Genomic DNA, 19,177 nt, shown 5'->3' with positions numbered 1-19,177 from the left:
TTTTTTTTTTTTACAATCTCTCAAGTGGGAAATTCTATAATCTCAACTTTTTTTGCCTTTTCAGGAAACTTTTGAATGGAGCGCATCATTGGTGCGCTCCGAAGTGTGCTCCAAGGTGCGCACCTCTGGTGTGCTCCAAAGCTCTCTCCAGCTGCGTGCACCTGCCCCGGCCGCGCACCCGGCCCCGCCCAGCTTCGCTCACCTGTCCCGGGCGTCTGGTGCGGAACCTTAGAGTAAGAAACATCACCGTGCACCTTGGCCAACGTGCGCGACTCGACCGAGCGCGCACTGGCCGAGGTGCACACCGATTTCACCTGGGTGCGCGCGCAGCACCTCGGGCGCACCGGGGTGCGCGCACAACGCCCGGGTTGCACCGTGGCCTGTGTGCTCGGGGCGCCTCGGGTGCGCGCTCGGTGTCGCCCCCGCGCGCGCGGTAGTGCGGGCAGCGCACCCCGGCCCGGCCCGGCCCCGACGAGAACGCAAACGGGCAAAAGGTTTATTCAAATAGCATTGCGACGCCCGGCGAAAAACTAAAAAAGGGTGCAACACCGGGACTTCCCGGGAGGTCACCCATCCCAGTACTACTCCGGCCCAAGCGCGCTTAACTGCGGAGTTCTGATGGGATCCGGTGCACTAACGCTGGTATGATCGCACCCGTTATGAGCTTGTCGCAGTGTGTACTTAGCAAACCGCGACCCACGTGCGAATCCACCCCGGCCACCCACCCCCGTCGAGGTGCACACCCTCCCTCGCGAAGTGCGCCCCGTTCGCCAAGTGTGAGCCCTGCCCGGGTGCGCGCACCTTGCTAGGGCGTCGGGTGTGCACCCGGCCCGGCCTACGTGCGTGCACCTGGACGGGGCGTCGTGTGCGTGCAGTGTCCCGTCTGCAACGCGGTGCCCACACACCACCTCGGGCGCAACGACCTGCGCTCACATGTGGGCCGAGTGCACCTTGGTGCATGTTCGGGGCGCCTCGGGTGCACGCTCGATCTTGCCCCGGTGCACCAAGGCGCTCGGTTTGCCCCGGGTGCGCACTTGGTGCAAGGTGGGCACCCAAAATAGGGATCAAGCACCAAAACACAAGTTTCGGGATGCAAAATGGGACCCAAGGACCACAAATGCGTTCCAAGACCCATGATGGGTCCACGAGAACAAAAATGTGTTCCGAGACTTAATAAACAAATATTGGGTTTTAGGAGAAGAAACATGCTCTGATGCCCAAAACGAGAATCGACCCCGAAAAGGCCACAGGCCAAAAGTGGGATGCGAGACAAAAAAAAATGGGACCCGAGGACCAAAATTGGGTTCCCAGGTCGAAGACAGGGCAACCGGACAAGAAACGACCTCTAAGGCTCGAAATGAGTCCCGACGACTAAAACTTGACAAGAAGCACCCATCAGGCACCCAACTCGACACCCATGGGATGCCGACCCACCCGGGCTTCCACCTAGCACACCTTGGCACCCACCCACCCTCGCACCCAACCTCGCACCCAACTTAGCACCTTTGAACCCACATTGGCACTCACCCTGACCCTGGCACCTTGGAACCCACATTGGCACTCACCTTGACCCTGGCACCCACCTTTGCACTCACCTTGGGACCCACCCTGGCTCCCACCTCGGCACCCACCCAGACACCCACCTTGGTTCCTTGGCACCCACCTTGGATCCTTGGCACCCACCCCGACACCCACCTTGGCACGCAACTTGGCTACTTGCCACCCACCTTGGCTCCTTGACGCCCACCCCGACAACCACCCCGTGACCTACCCTGGCTAGGGTTGGTGCACACCCACCCTGGTGCCCACCTTGGCACCCACCCCATGACCCACCTTGGCACGCACCTTAGTACCCACCCCGTTACCCACCCTAGGACCCACCCCGTGACCCACCTTGGCCAGGGTGGGTGCCTTGGTGCGCACAACTTGCCTGGGCTGCACACCAGGGCGGGCTCAAGATGGCACCCGCGTTCCGTTTTTTTCACTATCTTTCAAAACGGAAATTTTAAAATCTCGTTTTTTTTTTTTTTTTGCCTTTTCTGGAAATTAGTGAAGGCAGCGCATCAAAGGTGCGCAATGCTGGTGCGAACCCGGGAGCGCTCCGATGTGTGCTCCAAGGTGCGGCGTGCACGAAGTCCGAGCCCGGCTTGCCCCGGGTGCGCACCTCGCGTGCACCTTCGTCGGGGTGAGCACCTTGGCTGGGTTGCGCGCCCTGGTGCGCACCAAGGAGCGCTCTGAAGTGTGCTCCAAGGTGCGGCGTGCACGAAGTCGGAGCTCGGTTTGCCCCGGGTGTGCACCTCGGGTGCGCACCTCGCGTGCACCTTCGCTGCGGTGGGCACCTTGGCTGGGTTGCGCGCCTTGGTGGGCACCATGCAGTGCACGAAGTCGGAGCCCGGTTTGCCCCGGGCGCGCACCTCCGCCAGGGTGGGCACCTTGGTGCGCACAACTTGCCTGGGCTGCGCACCAGGAAGGGCTCAAGATGGCACCCGCGTTCCGTTTTTTTCACTATCTTTCAGAACGGAAATTTTAAAATATCGTTTTTTTTTGCCTTTTCTGGAAATTAGTGAAGGCAGCGCATCAAAGGTGCGCAACGCTGGTGCGAACCTGGGAGCGCTCCGATGTGTGCTCCAAGGTGCGGCGTGCACGAAGTCGGAGCCCGGTTTGCCCCGGGTGCGCCCTGGTGGGCACCATGGTGCGCACCAAGGAGCGCTCCGAAGTGTGCTCCAAGGTGCGGCCTGCACGAAGTCGGAGCCCGGTTTGCCCCGGGTGTGCACCGCGGGTGGGCACCTTGGTGCGCATGCCTTGCCTGGGCTGCGCACCAGGGCGGGCTCAAGATGGCACCCGCGTTCCGTTTTTTTCACTATCTTTCAAAACGGAAATTTTAAAATCTCATTTTTTTTTGCCTTTTCTGGAAATTAGTGAAGGCAGCGCATCAAAGGTGCGCACCTCGCTGCCCACCACGGTGCGCAACGCCGGTGGGCACCCGGGAGTGCTTCGAAGTGTGCTCCAAGGTGCTGCGTGCACGTTGTCGGAGCCCGGTTTGCCCCGGGTGCGCACCTCGCGTGCACCTTCGTCGGGGTGGGCACCTTGGCTGGGTTTGCCCCGGCTGCGCTCCGAAGCGGGGTTATTGGAGCGCCGCCTCTTTTTTTGTCGGAGCGTTTGGTGGGGTTTCTCGCATTGGCTCTTCCCAGGCCCGGTTGCCACCCTGGCGCGCACGAAGTCGGAAGTAGGGTTAATTGCCCGGGTGCGCACCTTTGCCAGGGTGGGCACCTTACCTGGGCTGTGCACCCGGGCGGGCTCAAGATGGCACCCGCGTTCCGTTTTTTTCACTATCTTTCAAAACGGAAATTTTAAAATCTCCTCTTTTTTTTGCCTTTTCTGGAAATTAGTGAAGGCAGCGCATCAAAGGTGCGCACCTCGCTGCCCACCTTGGTGTGCTCTGAGGTGCGCACCCGGGAGCGCTACGAAGTGTGCTCCAAGGTGCGGCGTGCACGTTGTCGGAGCCCGGTTTGCCCCGGGTGCGCACCTCGCCTGCACCTTGGCCGGGGTGGGCACCCTGGCTGGGTTTGCCCAGGGTGCGCTCCGAAGCGGGGTTACTGGAGCGCCCCCTCTTTTTTTGTCAGAGCGTTTGGTGGGGTTTCTCGCATTGGCTCTTCCCAGGCCCGGTTGTTGGGTGCGCTCCCACCCTGGCGCGCGCGAAGTTGGAAGTTGGGTTAATTGCCCGGGCGCGCACCTTCGCCAGGGTGGGCACCTTGGTGCGCACACCTTGGCTGGGCTGCGCACCAGGGCGGGCTCAAGATGGCACCAGCATTCCCTTTTTCTCACTATCTTTCAAAACGGAAATTTTAAAATCTCGTTTTCTTTTGCCTTTTATGGAAATTAGTGAAGGCATCGCATCAAAGGTGCGCACCTCGCTGCCCACCTTGGTGTGCTCCGAGGTGCCCACCACGGTGCGCTCCGAGGTGCCCACCACGGTGCGCAACGCCGGTGCGAACCCGGGAGCGCCCCGATGTGTGCTCCAAGGTGCGGCGTGCACGAAGCCGGACCCCGGTTTGCCCCGGGTGCGCACCTCGCGTGCACCTTGGTGCGCACACCTTGGCTGGGTTGCGCGGCCTGGTGGGCACCATGGTGCGCACCAAGGAGCGCTCCGAAGTGTGCTCCAAGGTGCGGCGTGCACGAAGTCCTAGCCCGGTTTGCCCCGGGTGCGCACCTTCGCCGCGGTGGGCACCATGGCGTGCACGAAGTCGGAGCCCGGTTTGCCCCGGGTGCGCACCTCGCGTGCACCTTCGCCGGGGTGGGCACCTCGGCTGGGTTGCGCGCCCTGGTGCGCACCAAGGAGCGCTCCGAAGTGTGCTCCAAGGTGCGGCGTGCACGAAGTCGGAGCCCGGTTTGCCCCGGGTGCGCACCTTCGCCGCGGTGGGCACCCTGGTGCGCACCATGGCGTGCACGAAGTCGGAGCCCGGTTTGCCCCGGGTGCGCACCTCGCGTGCACCTTCGGCGGGGTTGCGCGCCCTGGTGCGCACCAAGGAGCGCTCCGAAGTGTGCTCCAAGGTGCGGCGTGCACGAAGTCGGAGCCCGGTTTGCCCCGGGTGCGCACCTCGCGTGCACCTTCGGCGGGGTTGCGCGCCCTGGTGGGCACCATGGTGCGCACCAAGGAGCGCTCCGAAGTGTGCTCCAAGGTGCGGCGTGCACGAAGTCGGAGCCCGGTTTGCCCCGGGTGCGCACCTCGCGTGCACCTTCGCCGCGGTGGGCACCATGGCGTGCACGAAGTCGGAGCCCGGTTTGCCCCGGGTGCGCACCTCGCGTGCACCTTCGCCGGGGTGGGCACCTCGGCTGGGTTGCGCGCCCTGGTGCGCACCAAGGAGCGCTCCGAAGTGTGCTCCAAGGTGCGGCGTGCACGAAGTCGGAGCCCGGTTTGCCCCGGGTGCGCACCTCGCGTGCACCTTCGCCGCGGTGGGCACCATGGCGTGCACGAAGTCGGAGCCCGGTTTGCCTCGGGTGCGCACCCCGCGTGCACCTTCGCCGGGGTGGGCACCTCGGCTGGGTTGCGCGCCCTGGTGTGCACCAAGGAGCGCTCCGAAGTGTGCTCCAAGGTGCGGCGTGCACGAAGTCGGAGCCCGGTTTGCCCCGGGTGCGCACCTCGCGTGCACCTTCGCCGCGGTGGGCACCTTGGCTGGGTTGGGCACCATTGAGCGCTCCGAAGTGTGCTCCAAGGTGCGCACCATGGCCCTCCAAGGTGCGCAGCATGGCGTGCACGAAGTCGGAGCCCGGTTTGCCCCGGGTGCGCACCTCGCGTGCACCTTCGCCAGGGTGGGCACCTCGGTGCGCACACCTTCTCAATGTTTTCTTGCCTTTTCTGGAAATTGGTGAAGGCAGCGCATCAAAGGTGCGCACCTCGGTGTGCTCCGAGGTGCGAACCCGAGAGCGCTCCGAGGTGCCCACGAAGTCGAAAGTCGGGTTAATTGCATTGTTTTCCCCGGGTGCGCTCCGAGGTGCGCAACATCGGTGCGCACCAAGGAGGGCTCCGAAGTGTGCTCCAAGGTGCGCACGATTCGGAGCTCGGTTTGCCCGGGGTGCGCACACCTTGGCTGGGTTGCGCACCCTTTGTGCGCTCCAAGGTGCGCACGAAGTCGGAGCTCGGTTTGCCCCGGGTGCGCACCTTCGCCAGGGTGCGCACCTTGATGCGCACGCCTTGGCTGGGCTGCGCACCTTGGTGGGCGCCATGGTGCGCACCTTTCGTGCGCTCCAAGGTGCGCACGAAGTCGGAGCTCGGTTTGCCCCGGGTGCGCACCTTGGTGGGCGCCATGGTGCACTCCGAGGTGCCCAAGATTGGTGCGCAACAAGGAGCGCTCCGAAGTGCGCTCCAAGGTGCGCAGGTGCGCGCGAAGTCGAAAGTTGGGTTAATTGTCCGGTTTGCCTCGGGTGCGCACCTTGCGTGCACCTTCGCCAGGGTGGGCGCCTTGGTGCGCACACCTTGGCTGGGCTGCGCACCCGGGCGCGCACACCTTGGCACCCGCGTTTCCTTCATTTTAAATTTTTTTTTTTTACAATCTCTCAAGTGGGAAATTCTATAATCTCAACTTTTTTTGCCTTTTCAGGAAACTTTTGAATGGAGCGCATCATTGGTGCGCTCCGAAGTGTGCTCCAAGGTGCGCACCTCTGGTGTGCTCCAAAGCTCTCTCCAGCTGCGTGCACCTGCCCCGGCCGCGCACCCGGCCCCGCCCAGCTTCGCTCACCTGTCCCGGGCGTCTGGTGCGGAACCTTAGAGTAAGAAACATCACCGTGCACCTTGGCCAACGTGCGCGACTCGACCGAGCGCGCACTGGCCGAGGTGCACACCGATTTCACCTGGGTGCGCGCGCAGCACCTCGGGCGCACCGGGGTGCGCGCACAACGCCCGGGTTGCACCGTGGCCTGTGTGCTCGGGGCGCCTCGGGTGCGCGCTCGGTGTCGCCCCCCGCGCGCGCGGTAGTGCGGGCAGCGCACCCCGGCCCGGCCCGGCCCCGACGAGAACGCAAACGGGCAAAAGGTTTATTCAAATAGCATTGCGACGCCCGGCGAAAAACTAAGAAAGGGTGCAACACCGGGACTTCCCGGGAGGTCACCCATCCTAGTACTACTCCGGCCCAAGCGCGCTTAACTGCGGAGTTCTGATGGGATCCGGTGCACTAACGCTGGTATGATCGCACCCGTTATGAGCTTGTCGCAGTGTGTACTTAGCAAACCGCGACCCACGTGCGAATCCACCCCGGCCACCCACCCCCGTCGAGGTGCACACCCTCCCTCGCGAAGTGCGCCCCGTTCGCCAAGTGTGAGCCCTGCCCGGGTGCGCGCACCTTGCTAGGGCGTCGGGTGTGCACCCGGCCCGGCCTACGTGCGTGCACCTGGACGGGGCGTCGTGTGCGTGCAGTGTCCCGTCTGCAACGCGGTGCCCACACACCACCTCGGGCGCAACGACCTGCGCTCACATGTGGGCCGAGTGCACCTTGGTGCATGTTCGGGGCGCCTCGGGTGCACGCTCGATCTTGCCCCGGTGCACCAAGGCGCTCGGTTTGCCCCGGGTGCGCACTTGGTGCAAGGTGGGCACCCAAAATAGGGATCAAGCACCAAAACACAAGTTTCGGGATGCAAAATGGGACCCAAGGACCACAAATGCGTTCCAAGACCCATGATGGGTCCACGAGAACAAAAATGTGTTCCGAGACTTAATAAACAAATATTGGGTTTTAGGAGAAGAAACATGCTCTGATGCCCAAAACGAGAATCGACCCCGAAAAGGCCACAGGCCAAAAGTGGGATGCGAGACAAAAAAAAATGGGACCCGAGGACCAAAATTGGGTTCCCAGGTCGAAGACAGGGCAACTGGACAAGAAACGACCTCTAAGGCTCGAAATGAGTCCCGACGACTAAAACTTGACAAGAAGCACCCATCAGGCACCCAACTCGACACCCATGGGATGCCGACCCACCCGGGCTTCCACCTAGCACACCTTGGCACCCACCCACCCTCGCACCCAACCTCGCACCCAACTTAGCACCTTTGAACCCACATTGGCACTCACCCTGACCCTGGCACCTTGGAACCCACATTGGCACTCACCTTGACCCTGGCACCCACCTTTGCACTCACCTTGGGACCCACCCTGGCTCCCACCTCGGCACCCACCCAGACACCCACCTTGGTTCCTTGGCACCCACCTTGGATCCTTGGCACCCACCCCGACACCCACCTTGGCACGCAACTTGGCTACTTGCCACCCACCTTGGCTCCTTGACGCCCACCCCGACAACCACCCCGTGACCTACCCTGGCTAGGGTTGGTGCACACCCACCCTGGTGCCCACCTTGGCACCCACCCCATGACCCACCTTGGCACGCACCTTAGTACCCACCCTGTTACCCACCCTAGGACCCACCCCGTGACCCACCTTGGCCAGGGTGGGTGCACCCACCCTGGTGCCCACCTTGGCACCCACCCATCCTAGCACCCAGCCTGTGACCGGGCTTGGAACCCAACCTTGCACCCGTCTTGGCCAGTGTGGGTGCGCACCCATCCTGGCACCCACGTTGTGACACACCCTTTAACCCACGCACCCTAGCAGCCACGTTGGCACCCACCTTGGAACACAACCTAGCAACTTGGCACCCACCCCGTGACCCACCTTGGCATCCACCATAGCAGTCGCCCACTTGGCACCCACCTTGGAACCCAAGTTGGCACCCACCTCGGCACCCACCTTGACACTTGTGGACCCACCTTGCCACTCACCCTAGCATCGACCCATCCTAGCACCCACCCTGGCACCTTTGCACCCTAGCACTCACCCATCCTAGCACCTAACCTGTGACCCACCTTGACACTCACCCTCGCACCCACCTTGGAACCCAACCTAGCACCCACCCACCCTGACACCAACCCTAGCACCTACCCACCCTTGCACCCACCCTGTGACCCATCTTGGCACCCACCCATCCTACCACTCAACCTATCACCCACCTTCTCACCCACCTTGGCATCCACCTTAGCACCCACCCACACTGGCACCTTGGCACCCACCTCGGGCAAGGTGGGTGCACACCCACCCTGACACCCAATTTAGAACCAACCGAGCATGTTACCCACCTTGGCACCCACATTGCAGCCCACCCTAGTACCCACCCTATGACCCACATTGGCATCCACACCCTAGCACCCAGGCACCTCGACACCCGCCTTGACACGCACCCTAGCACTAAACCTGTGACCCACCTTGGAACTCACCCTAGAACCCACCCACCCTGTGAACCACCTTGGCATCCACCTTAGCACCCACCCACCTTGGCACCCACTCTAGCACTCACCCATCCTAACACCCAACTTGTTACCCACCTTGGCACCCGCCCTCGCGTCCACCTTGAAACCCACCCTAGCACCCACCCACGCAGGAGCCCACCTTGGCACCCAACCTAACACCCACGCATCCTGGCACCCAACTTGTGACCCACCTTGGAACCCACCCTAGTACCCACCTTTGAACCCACTATATCACCAACCCACCTTGGCACCCACCCTATGACCCTCTTTGGAATCCACCCTAGCACGCACCCACCCTGGCACCCACCATGGAGCGCACCCTAGCACCCACCCACCTCGGCACGCACCTCAACACCCACCTTGGTGTGCGCACTGCGCCAACCTCTCAAAGACCCTATGTGGTGCGCTCCAAAGTGTACACCTTTGGTGCGCTCCAAGGTGCGCACCTTTGGTGCACACCGAGGTGCACACCAAAGTGTGCACCGAGGTGAGCACCAAAGTGCACTCCAAGGTGCACACCAAGGCGTGCACCTTTGGTGCGGTCAATGCAAACGAATTCGGAAGTTGGGGTCGATGTCCTAATCGCTGCTGCAGACTACACGTATGAGAATCGGACAAATAGCTTTATATAGGGGAGGTGTTGCGTTTGATGGGTCGACTCCCCTGGTTGTGTGCACTGCACCAACTTCAAAGACCCTGTCTTGTTTAAGAAGTCAAAAGTTGGGGTGGATGTCCTAATCATTGCTGCAGTCTACGCATGTATGAGAATCAGACAAATAGCTTATATAGGGGAGGTGTTGCATTCGGTGGGTTGACTCCCCTGGTTGTGCGCACTGCGCCAACCTCAAAGACCCCGCATAGCAGAAGAAGTCGGAAGTCGGATTTTGGTGAGCACCAAGGCGTGCACCTTTGGTGCGGTCAACGCAGACGAATTCAGAAGTTGGGGTGGATGTCCTAATCGTTGTTGCAGGCTACACATGTATGAGAATCAGACAAATAGCTTATATAGGGGAGGTGTTGGGTTTGATGGGTCAACTCCCTTGGTTGTGCGCATTACGCCAACCTCAAAGACCTTGTTTTCGTTAAGAAGTCAAAAGTTGGGGTCAATGTCCTAATGGCTCCTGTAGGCTACACATGTATGAGAATCGGACAAATAGCTTATATAGGGGAGGTGTTGGGTTTGATGGGTCGACTCCCCTGGTTGTGCGCATTACGTCAACCTCAAAGACCTTGTTTTCGTTAAGAAGTCAAAAGTTGGGGTCGATGTCCTAATTGCTCCTGTAGACTACACATGTATGAGAATCAGACAAATAGCTTATATAGGGGAGGTGTTGGGTTTGATGGGTTGACTCCCCTAGTTGTTCGCATTACACCAACCTCAAAGACCTTGTTTTCGTTTAGAAGCCGAAAGTTGGGGTCGATGTCCTAATTGCTCCTGCAGGCTACGCATGTATGAGAATCAGACAAATAGCTTATATAGGGGAGGTGTTGGGTTTGATGGGTCGACTCCCCTGGTTGTGCGCATTGCGCCAACCTCAAAGACCCTGCATTGCGGATGAAGTCGAAAGTCAGAGTTTGGTGTGCTACAAGGTGTGGTCGAAGGTGCTCACCTAGGTGTGCACCTTTGGAGCGCAGGAAAAGTGCCCTCCAAAAGTGCGCACCTTTGGAGTGCACAAAAGTGCCCTCCAAAAGTGCGCACCTTTGGAGCGCACAAAAGTGCCCTCCAAAAAGTGCCCTCCAAAAGTGCGCACCTTTGGAGCGCACAAAAGTGCCCTCCAAAAAGTGCCCTCCAAAAGTGCGCACCTTTGGAGTGCAGAAAAGTGCCCTCCAAAAAGTGCCCTCCAAAAGTGTGCACCTTTGGAGTGCACAAAAGTGCCCTCCAAAAGTGCGCACCTTTGGAGCGCAGAAAAGTGCCCTCCAAAAAGTGCCCTCCAAAAGTGCGCACCTTTGGAGCGCAGAAAAGTGCCCTCCAAAAAGTGCCCTCCAAAAGTGCGCACCTTTGGAGCGCAGAAAAGTGCCCTCCAAAAAGTGCCCTCCAAAAGTGCGCACCTTTGGAGCGCAGAAAAGTGCCCTCCAAAAAGTGCCCTCCAAAAGTGCGCACCTTTGGAGCGCACAAAAGTGCCCTCCAAAAAGTGCCCTCCAAAAGTGCGCACCTTTGGAGCGCACAAAAGTGCCCTCCAAAAGTGCGCACCTTTGGAGCGCACAAAAGTGCCCTCCAAAAGTGCGCACTTTTGGTGCGCACCAAGGCGCTGGTTCGGTCGTTGCAGGCGAGTTCGGAAGTTGGGGTCGATGTCCTGAGCGGAGGTGCAAACTACACAGGTGTCGGAATCGGACAAATAGCTTATATAGGGGAGGTGTATGCTTCGATGGGTCGACTCCCCAGGTTGAGCGCACCGCGCCAACCTCAAAGACCCTACGGTATGGATGAAGTCGGAAGTTGGGTCCGATGACCGATTCGATTAGTAGGTATGCTCATGAGGTCGGAATTTGGGTCCGATGACCTGCCATGTGCAGGAAGGCGAATGTTGGCACTGTGCGTTGCAAGGTGCACACCAAGGTGCTGGTGCGGTCTTTTTAGTCGAGTTCGGAAGTTGGGGTCGATGTCCTGATCGGAGGTGCAAGCTACACAGGTGTGGGAATCGGACAAATAGCTTATATAGGGGAGGTGTATGCTTCGTTGGGTCGACTCCCCGGGTTGAGCGCACCGCGCCAACCTCAAAGACCCTACGGTATGGATGAAGTCGGAAGTTGGGTCCGATGACCGATTCGATATGTAGGCATACTCGCGAGGTCGGAATTTGGGTCCGATGACCTGCCATGTGCAGGAAGGCGAATGTTGGCACTGTGCGTTGCAAGGTGCGCACCAAGGCGCTGGTTCGGTCGTTGCAGGCGAGTTCGGAAGTTGGGGTCGATGTCCTGATCGGAGGTGCAAACTACACAGGTGTGGGAATCGGACAAATAGCTTATATAGGGGAGGTGTATGCTTCGTTGGGTCGACTCCCCGGGTTGAGCGCACCGCGCCAACCTCAAAGACCCTACGGTATGGATGAAGTCGGAAGTTGTGTCCGATGACCGATTCGATATGTAGGCATACTCGCGAGGTCGGAATTTGGGTCCGATGACCTGCCATGTGCAGGAAGGCGAATGTTGGGACTGTGCGTCGCAAGGTGCGCACCAAGGCGCTGGTGCCGTCGTTGCAGTCGAGTTCGGAAGTTGGGGTCGATGTCCTGGTCAGAGGTGCAAACTACACAGGTGTGGGAATCGGACAAATAGCTTATATAGGGGAGGTGTATGCTTCGATGGGTCGACTCCCCGGGTTGAGCGCACCGCGCCAACCTCAAAGACCCTACAGTATGGATGAAGTCGGAAGTTGGGTCCGATGACCGATTCGATACGTAGGCATATTGGCGAGGTCTGAATTTGTGTCCGATGACCTGCCATGCGCAGGAAGGCGGAATTTGGGTCCGATGACCGAGTTGATGGCGTGCCATGCGCAGAAAGGCGGAATTTGGGTCCGATGACCGAGTTGATGTTGATGGCCCGCCATGCACAGGAAGGCGGAATTTGGGTCCGATGACCGATTTGAAGGCGTGCCATGCGCAGAAAGGCGGAGTTTGGGTCCGATGACCGAGTTGATATTGATGGCCCGCCATGCGCAGGAAGGCGGAATTTGGGTCCGATGACCTGACATACGCATGGAGTCCGACTCGGGGGCCGATGTTCGATTCGATGACTTGCATTGTGGGTAAAGTCGGAAGTTGTGGTCTTTGACCCGATTCGATGACCAGACTTCGGCTGCTTGAGAATCGGACAAATAACTTATATAGGGGAGGTAGTGTTCTCGAGCATCCTCCCCCCGTGCCCGTTTATGTCGATTGATGCTGGTGCTCGACTGGTTGGAGCGCTCGGATGCAAAAATCTTGCACCAGGATTTATCGATTGTGATGGACACGGCAAGTCTCCTGATTGCTATGCAGGAGCTCATCGTGAATCTCTATGCGGCCTTGGTATGGACTCGACCTGCGGAATGGTTCGGCAATGGTAGTCGCTCCAACACGTCCTTGCAATGGCCACAGAGGTGATTCGACTAGAGCTCCAGTCTAGCTTTTGGGTTGCTTGGCGGACTGGTATAGCCGCGATCGAGTTCCGGCCATGAACGTTTTAGATAGCTCTTGGGCTTTCTGGGACGGAAGTCGGAAGTTTGGGCTGTTGTCCGATTTGATGACCATTCTTCGGATGTGTGAGAATCGGACAAATAACTTATATAGGGGACTGTGTTGTCTCACGCAGCCCCCTCCGTGCCCCTCTATCTCGACCGATGTTGGTGCTTGAAAGGGTTGGGATCGCTCGGATTTATAAACGTGCACCACCATTTGTCGAGTGTGAGGGACGCGGCAGGTCTCCTAAATGCTATACGGGCGCTCTCTGAGAATCTCTATCCGGCCTCGACACAGACTAGTCTTGCTGAATGGTTTGGCACTGGTAGTCGATCCAACACGTCGTTGTTGTGGCCGCCTAGGCGATTCGATTCGAGCCCCCGTCTAGCTTTTGGGTTGCTTGGCGGATTTTGCCCTATCCGCAAGTGAGCTCGGTCCCTAAACGTTCGAGAAACCCGATTGCTATGCGCCGACTCTCTTTCTTGCGAGCCTCCATCTAGCTTTTGGGTCTCTACGGAACGGAAGTCGGAATCTGGGACCGTTGTTTGATTCGACGAGGCAGACTACGGTTGTGCGAGAATCGGACAAATAACTTATATAGGGGAGGTGTTGACTGGAGCATTCTCCCCCGTGCCCCTCTAACTCGACCAATGCTGGCGCTCGAACGGTGGTAGCGCTCGGATTTTCGTTGAGCGCCAGCATTGGTCGATTTAGAGGGGCATGCGAGATTCCCGAATGCTATGCGAGGGCTCTAACGGAAATGTCTATTGGTTTCGGTATGGATGCAATTGCGAGTGGTTCGGCAAAGGTAGTCGTTCCGATGCGTCCATGTCGTGGCCAAATCGATAATTCGATTTGAGCCCTCGTATAGCATTTGGGTCTCTCGATGTGATTCCGCATTCCAGTCCCTTTGGGCACTGCTTGAGCCGCATCCCAGGGGGTTCCCTTCCCAATAATCTGCCTCGCAACCCGATTGCTATGCGGTGAGGCTCCTCGGCCGCCTCGGAACTATCTGTGTATCAGACGCATCGCGGGATAAGGGGTTGGCAACGGTAGTCGCCCCAAGCGCGTCCGATGCTTGGACCATTCCGAGGCGGCCCTGAAGCCTCTTCCGTCTAGCCGTTGGGTCCTTCTCGCCGCATCCCTTGCCTCGCACCCCGATTGCTATGCGGTGAGGCTCCTCGGCCGCCTTGGAACTATCTGTGTATCAGACGCATCGCGGGATAACGGGTTGTCACTGGTAGTCGCCCCAAGCGCGTCCGATGCTTGGACCATTCCGAGGCGGCCCTGAAGCCTCTTCCGTCTAGCCGTTGGGTCCTTCTCGCCGCATCCCTCGACTCGCACCCCGATTGCTATGCGGTGAGGCTCCTCGGCCGCCTTGGAACTATCTGTGTATCGGACGCGTCGCGGGATAAGGGGTTGTCACTGGTAGTCGCCCCAAGCGCGTCCGATGCTTGGACCATTCCGAGGCGGCCCTGAAGCCTCTTCCGTCTAGCCGTTGGGTCCTTCTCGCCGCATCCCTCGCCTCGCACCCCGATTGCTATGCGGTGAGGCTCCTCGGCCGCCTTGGAACTATCTGTGTATCGGACGCGTCGCGGGATAAGGGGTTGTCACTGGTAGTCGCCCCAAGCGCGTGCGATGCATGGACCATTCCCAGGCGGCCCTGAAGCCTCTTCCGTCTAGCCGTTGGGTCCTTCTCGCCGCATCCCTCGCCTCGCACCCCGATTGCTATGCGGTGAGGCTCCTCGGCCGCCTTGGAACTATCTGTGTATCGGACGCGTCGCGGGATAAGGGGTTGTCACTGGTAGTCGCCCCAAGCGCGTCCGATGCTTGGACCATTCCGAGGCGGCCCTGAAGCCTCTTCCGTCTAGCCGTTGGGTCCTTCTCGCCGCATCCCTCGCCTCGCACCCCGATTGCTATGCGGTGAGGCTCCTCGGCCGCCTTGGAACTATCTGTGTATCGGACGCGTCGCGGGATAAGGGGTTGTCACTGGTAGTCGCCCCAAGCGCGTCCGATGCTTGGACCATTCCGAGGCGGCCCTGAAGCCTCTTCCGTCTAGCCGTTGGGTCCTTCTCGCCGCATCCCTCGCCTCGCACCCCGATTGCTATGCGGTGAGGCTCCTCGGCCGCCTTGGAACTATCTGTGTATCGGACGCGTCGCGGGATAAGGGGTTGTCACTGGTAGTCGCCCCAAGCGCGTCCGATGCTTGGACCATTCCGAGGCGGCCCTGAAGCCTCTTCCGTCTAGCCGTTGGGTCCTTCTCGCCGCATCCCTCGCCTCGCACCCCGATTGCTATGCGGTGAGGCTCCTCGGCCGCCTTGGAACTATCTGTGTATCGGACGCATCGCGGGATAAGGGGTTGTCACTGGTAGTCGCCCCAAGCGCGTCCGATGCTTGGACCATTCCGAGGCGGCCCTGAAGCCTCTTCCGTCTAGCCGTTGGGTCCTTCTCGCCGCATCCCTCGCCTCGCACCCCGATTGCTATGCGGTGAGGCTCCTCGGCCGCCTTGGAACTATCTGTGTATCGGACGCGTCGCGGGATAAGGGGTTGTCACTGGTAGTCGCCCCAAGCGCGTCCGATGCTTGGACCATTCCGAGGCGGCCCTGAAGCCTCTTCCGTCTAGCCGTTGGGTCCTTCTCGCCGCATCCCTCGCCTCGCACCCCGATTGCTATGCGGTGAGGCTCCTCGGCCGCCTTGGAACTATCTGTGTATCGGACGCGTCGCGGGATAAGGGGTTGTCACTGGTAGTCGCCCCAAGCGCGTCCGATGCTTGGACCATTCCGAGGCGGACCTGAAGCCTCTTCCGTCTAGCCGTTGGGTCCTTCTCGCCGCATCCCTCGCCTCGCACCCCGATTGCTATGCGGTGAGGCTCCTCGGCCGCCTTGGAACTATCTGTGTATCGGACGCGTCGCGGGATAAGGGGTTGTCACTGGTAGTCGCCCCAAGCGCGTCCGATGCTTGGACCATTCCGAGGCGGCCCTGAAGCCTCTTCCGTCTAGCCGTTGGGTCCTTCTTGCCGCATCCCTCGCCTCGCACCCCGATTGCTATGCGGTGAGGCTCCTCGGCCGCCTTGGAACTATCTGTGTATCGGACGCGTCGCGGGATAAGGGGTTGTCACTGGTAGTCGCCCCAAGCGCGTCCGATGCTTGGACCATTCCGAGGCGGCCCTGAAGCCTCTTCCGTCTAGCCGTTGGGTCCTTCTCGCCGCATCCCTCGCCTCGCACCCCGATTGCTATGCGGTGAGGCTCCTCGGCCGCCTTGGAACTATCTGTGTATCGGACGCATCGCGGGATAAGGGGTTGTCACTGGTAGTCGCCCCAAGCGCGTCCGATGCTTGGACCATTCCGAGGCGGCCCTGAAGCCTCTTCCGTCTAGCCGTTGGGTCCTTCTCGCCGCATCCCTCGCCTCGCACCCCGATTGCTATGCGGTGAGGCTCCTCGGCCGCCTTGGAACTATCTGTGTATCGGACGCGTCGCGGGATAAGGGGTTGTCACTGGTAGTCGCCCCAAGCGCGTCCGATGCTTGGACCATTCCGAGGCGGACCTGAAGCCTCTTCCGTCTAGCCGTTGGGTCCTTCTCGCCGCATCCCTCGCCTCGCACCCCGATTGCTATGCGGTGAGGCTCCTCGGCCGCCTTGGAACTATCTGTGTATCGGACGCGTCGCGGGATAAGGGGTTGTCACTGGTAGTCGCCCCAAGCGCGTCCGATGCTTGGACCATTCCGAGGCGGCCCTGAAGCCTCTTCCGTCTAGCCGTTGGGTCCTTCTCGCCGCATCCCTCGCCTCGCACCCCGATTGCTATGCGGTGAGGCTCCTCGGCCGCCTTGGAACTATCTGTGTATCGGACGCGTCGCGGGATAAGGGGTTGTCACTGGTAGTCGCCCCAAGCGCGTCCGATGCTTGGACCATTCCGAGGCGGACCTGAAGCCTCTTCCCTCTAGCCGTTGGGGCTTTCTCGCCGCATCCCTCGCCTCGCACCCCGATTGCTATTCGGTGAGGCTCCTCGGCCGCCTTGGAACTATCTGTGTATCGGACGCATCGCGGGATAAGGGGTTGGCAGTGGTAGTCGCCCCAAGCGCGTCCGATGCTTGGACCATTCCGAGGCGGCCCTGCAGCCTCTTCCGTCTAGCCGTTGGGGCCATCTCGCTGCATCCCCCACCTCGCACCACGATTGCTATGCGGTGAGGCTCCTTGGCCGCCTCGGAACTATCTGTGTATCGGACGCATCGCGGGATAAGGGGTTGTCACTGGTAGTCGCCCCAAGCGCGTCCGATGCTTGGACTATTCCGAGGCGGCCCTGCAGCCTCTTCCGTCTAGCCGTTGGGGCCATCTCGCCGCATCCCCCAGCTCCTCGGCCGCCTCGGAACTATCTGTGTATCGGACGCATCGCGGGATAAGGGGTTGGCAGTGGTAGTCGCCCCAAGCGCGTTCGATGCTTGGACTATTCCGAGGCGGCCCCACAGCCTCTTCCGTCTACCCTTTGGGGCCATCTCGCCGCATCCCTCGCCTCGCACCCCGATTGCTATGCGGTGAGGCTCCTCGGCCGCCTGGGAACTATCTTCGTATCGGATGCATCGCGGGATAAGGGGTTGTCACTGGTAGTCGCCCCAAGCGCGTCCGATGCTTGGACTATTCCGAGGCGGCCCTGTGGCCTCTTCCGTCTAGCCGTTGGGGCCATCTCGCCGCATCCCTCACCTCGCACCCCCATTGCTATGCGGTGAGGCTCCTCGGCCGCCTTGGAACTGTCTTCGTATCGGAAGCATCGCGGGATAAGGGGTTGTCACTGGTAGTCGCCCCAAGCGCGTCCGATGCTTGGACTATTCCGAGGCGGCCCTGCAGCCTCTTCCGTCTAGCCGTTGGGGCCATCTCGCCGCATCCCCCACCTCGCACCCGGATTGCTATGCGGTGAGGCTCCTCGGCCGCCTTGGAACTATCTTCGTATCGGACGCATCGCGGGATAAGGGGTTGTCACTGGTAGTCGCCCCAAGCGCGTCCGATGCTTGGACTATTCCGACGCGGCCCTGTGGCCTCTTCCGTCTAGCCGTTGGGGCCATCTCGCCGCATCCCCCACCTCGCACCCCGATTGCTATGCGGTGAGGCTCCTCGGCCGCCTTGGAACCATCTTCGTATCGGACGCATCGCGGGATGAGGGGTTGTCACTGGTAGTCGCCCCAAGCGCGTCCGATGCTTGGACCATTCCGAGGCGGCCCTGAAGCCTCTTCCGTCTAGCCGTTGGGGCCTTCCCGCCCCATCCCTCGCCTCGCACCCCCGATTGCTATGCGGTGAGGCTCCTCGGCCGCCTTGGAACCATCTGTGTATCGGACGCATCGCGGGATAAGGGGTTGGCACTGGTAGTCGCCCCAAGCGCGTCCGATGCTTGGAGCATTCCGAGGTGGCCCTGAAGCCTCTTCCGTCTAGCCGTTGGGGCCTTCCCGCCCCATCCCTCGCCTCGCACCCCGATTGATATGCGGTGAGGCTCCTCGGCCGCCTTGGAACTATCTGTGTATCGGACGCATCGCGGGATAAGGGGTTGGCACTGGTAGTCGTCCCAATCGCGTCCGATGCTTGGACCATTCCGAGGCGGCCCTGCAGCCTCTTCCGTTTAGCCGTCGGGGCCTTCCCGCCGCATCCCTCGCCTCGCATCCCGATTCCTATGCGGTGAGTCTTCTCGGCCGCCGCGGAACTATACCTGTTATTGCTACTGCATCCTTCGGCTGGTAACCTCCTCTGCCGCCTTGGAACGTTCTCTTTGTCGGACGCGTCGCGGGATAAGGGGTTGGCACTGGTAGTCGCCCCAAGCGCGCCCGATGCATAGACCGCTCCGAGTTGACCTTGCTTTCAGCCTCTCACATGCATAGACCTCTCTGAGTCGACCCTGCAGCCTCTCACGTTTAGCCTTTGGAATCTCGCCTCACAACATGATTGCTATCCTTGATGCATCCCTTGCCTCGAGCCCTGATTGCTTTCTTGGCTGCATCCCTCCTCTCCTCACAGCCCGGTTGTCATCACTGCTTCATCCGTCGCTTCATGCATTCTGGCTGCTGGGCCCTTCCCACCGCACACCTCGATTGCTATCTCTTCTGCATCACACACCCCGATTGCTATCTCTGCTACATCCCTCGGCTCTCACTTCTGCATCCTTCGCCTCCCACCTCGATTGCTATCAATGCTGCATCCGTAACCTCACACCCCGATTGCTATGCGGGGAGGCTCCTTGGCCGCCTTGGA

General features: G+C 60.4%; 2 non-coding genes across 2 annotated transcripts; both read right to left on the bottom strand.

Annotated features, from left to right (window-relative positions):
* Nucleotides 1-537: 537 nt before the first annotated feature.
* On the bottom strand, nt 538-656 carry LOC131872023 (5S ribosomal RNA). Its single transcript, XR_009370208.1, has one exon. It is a non-coding gene; the product is annotated as a 5S ribosomal RNA (ribosomal RNA).
* Nucleotides 657-6,572: 5,916 nt separating this feature from the next.
* Nucleotides 6,573-6,691, bottom strand: LOC131872006 (5S ribosomal RNA). The gene has a single exon (XR_009370191.1). It is a non-coding gene; the product is annotated as a 5S ribosomal RNA (ribosomal RNA).
* Nucleotides 6,692-19,177: the final 12,486 nt, after the last annotated feature.

The sequence above is a fragment of the Cryptomeria japonica genome, unplaced genomic scaffold (assembly GCF_030272615.1).
Source record: "Cryptomeria japonica unplaced genomic scaffold, Sugi_1.0 HiC_scaffold_504, whole genome shotgun sequence".
Lineage (NCBI taxonomy): Eukaryota > Viridiplantae > Streptophyta > Pinopsida > Cupressales > Cupressaceae > Cryptomeria > Cryptomeria japonica.
This window is presented reverse-complemented; position numbering and strand designations above follow the sequence as displayed.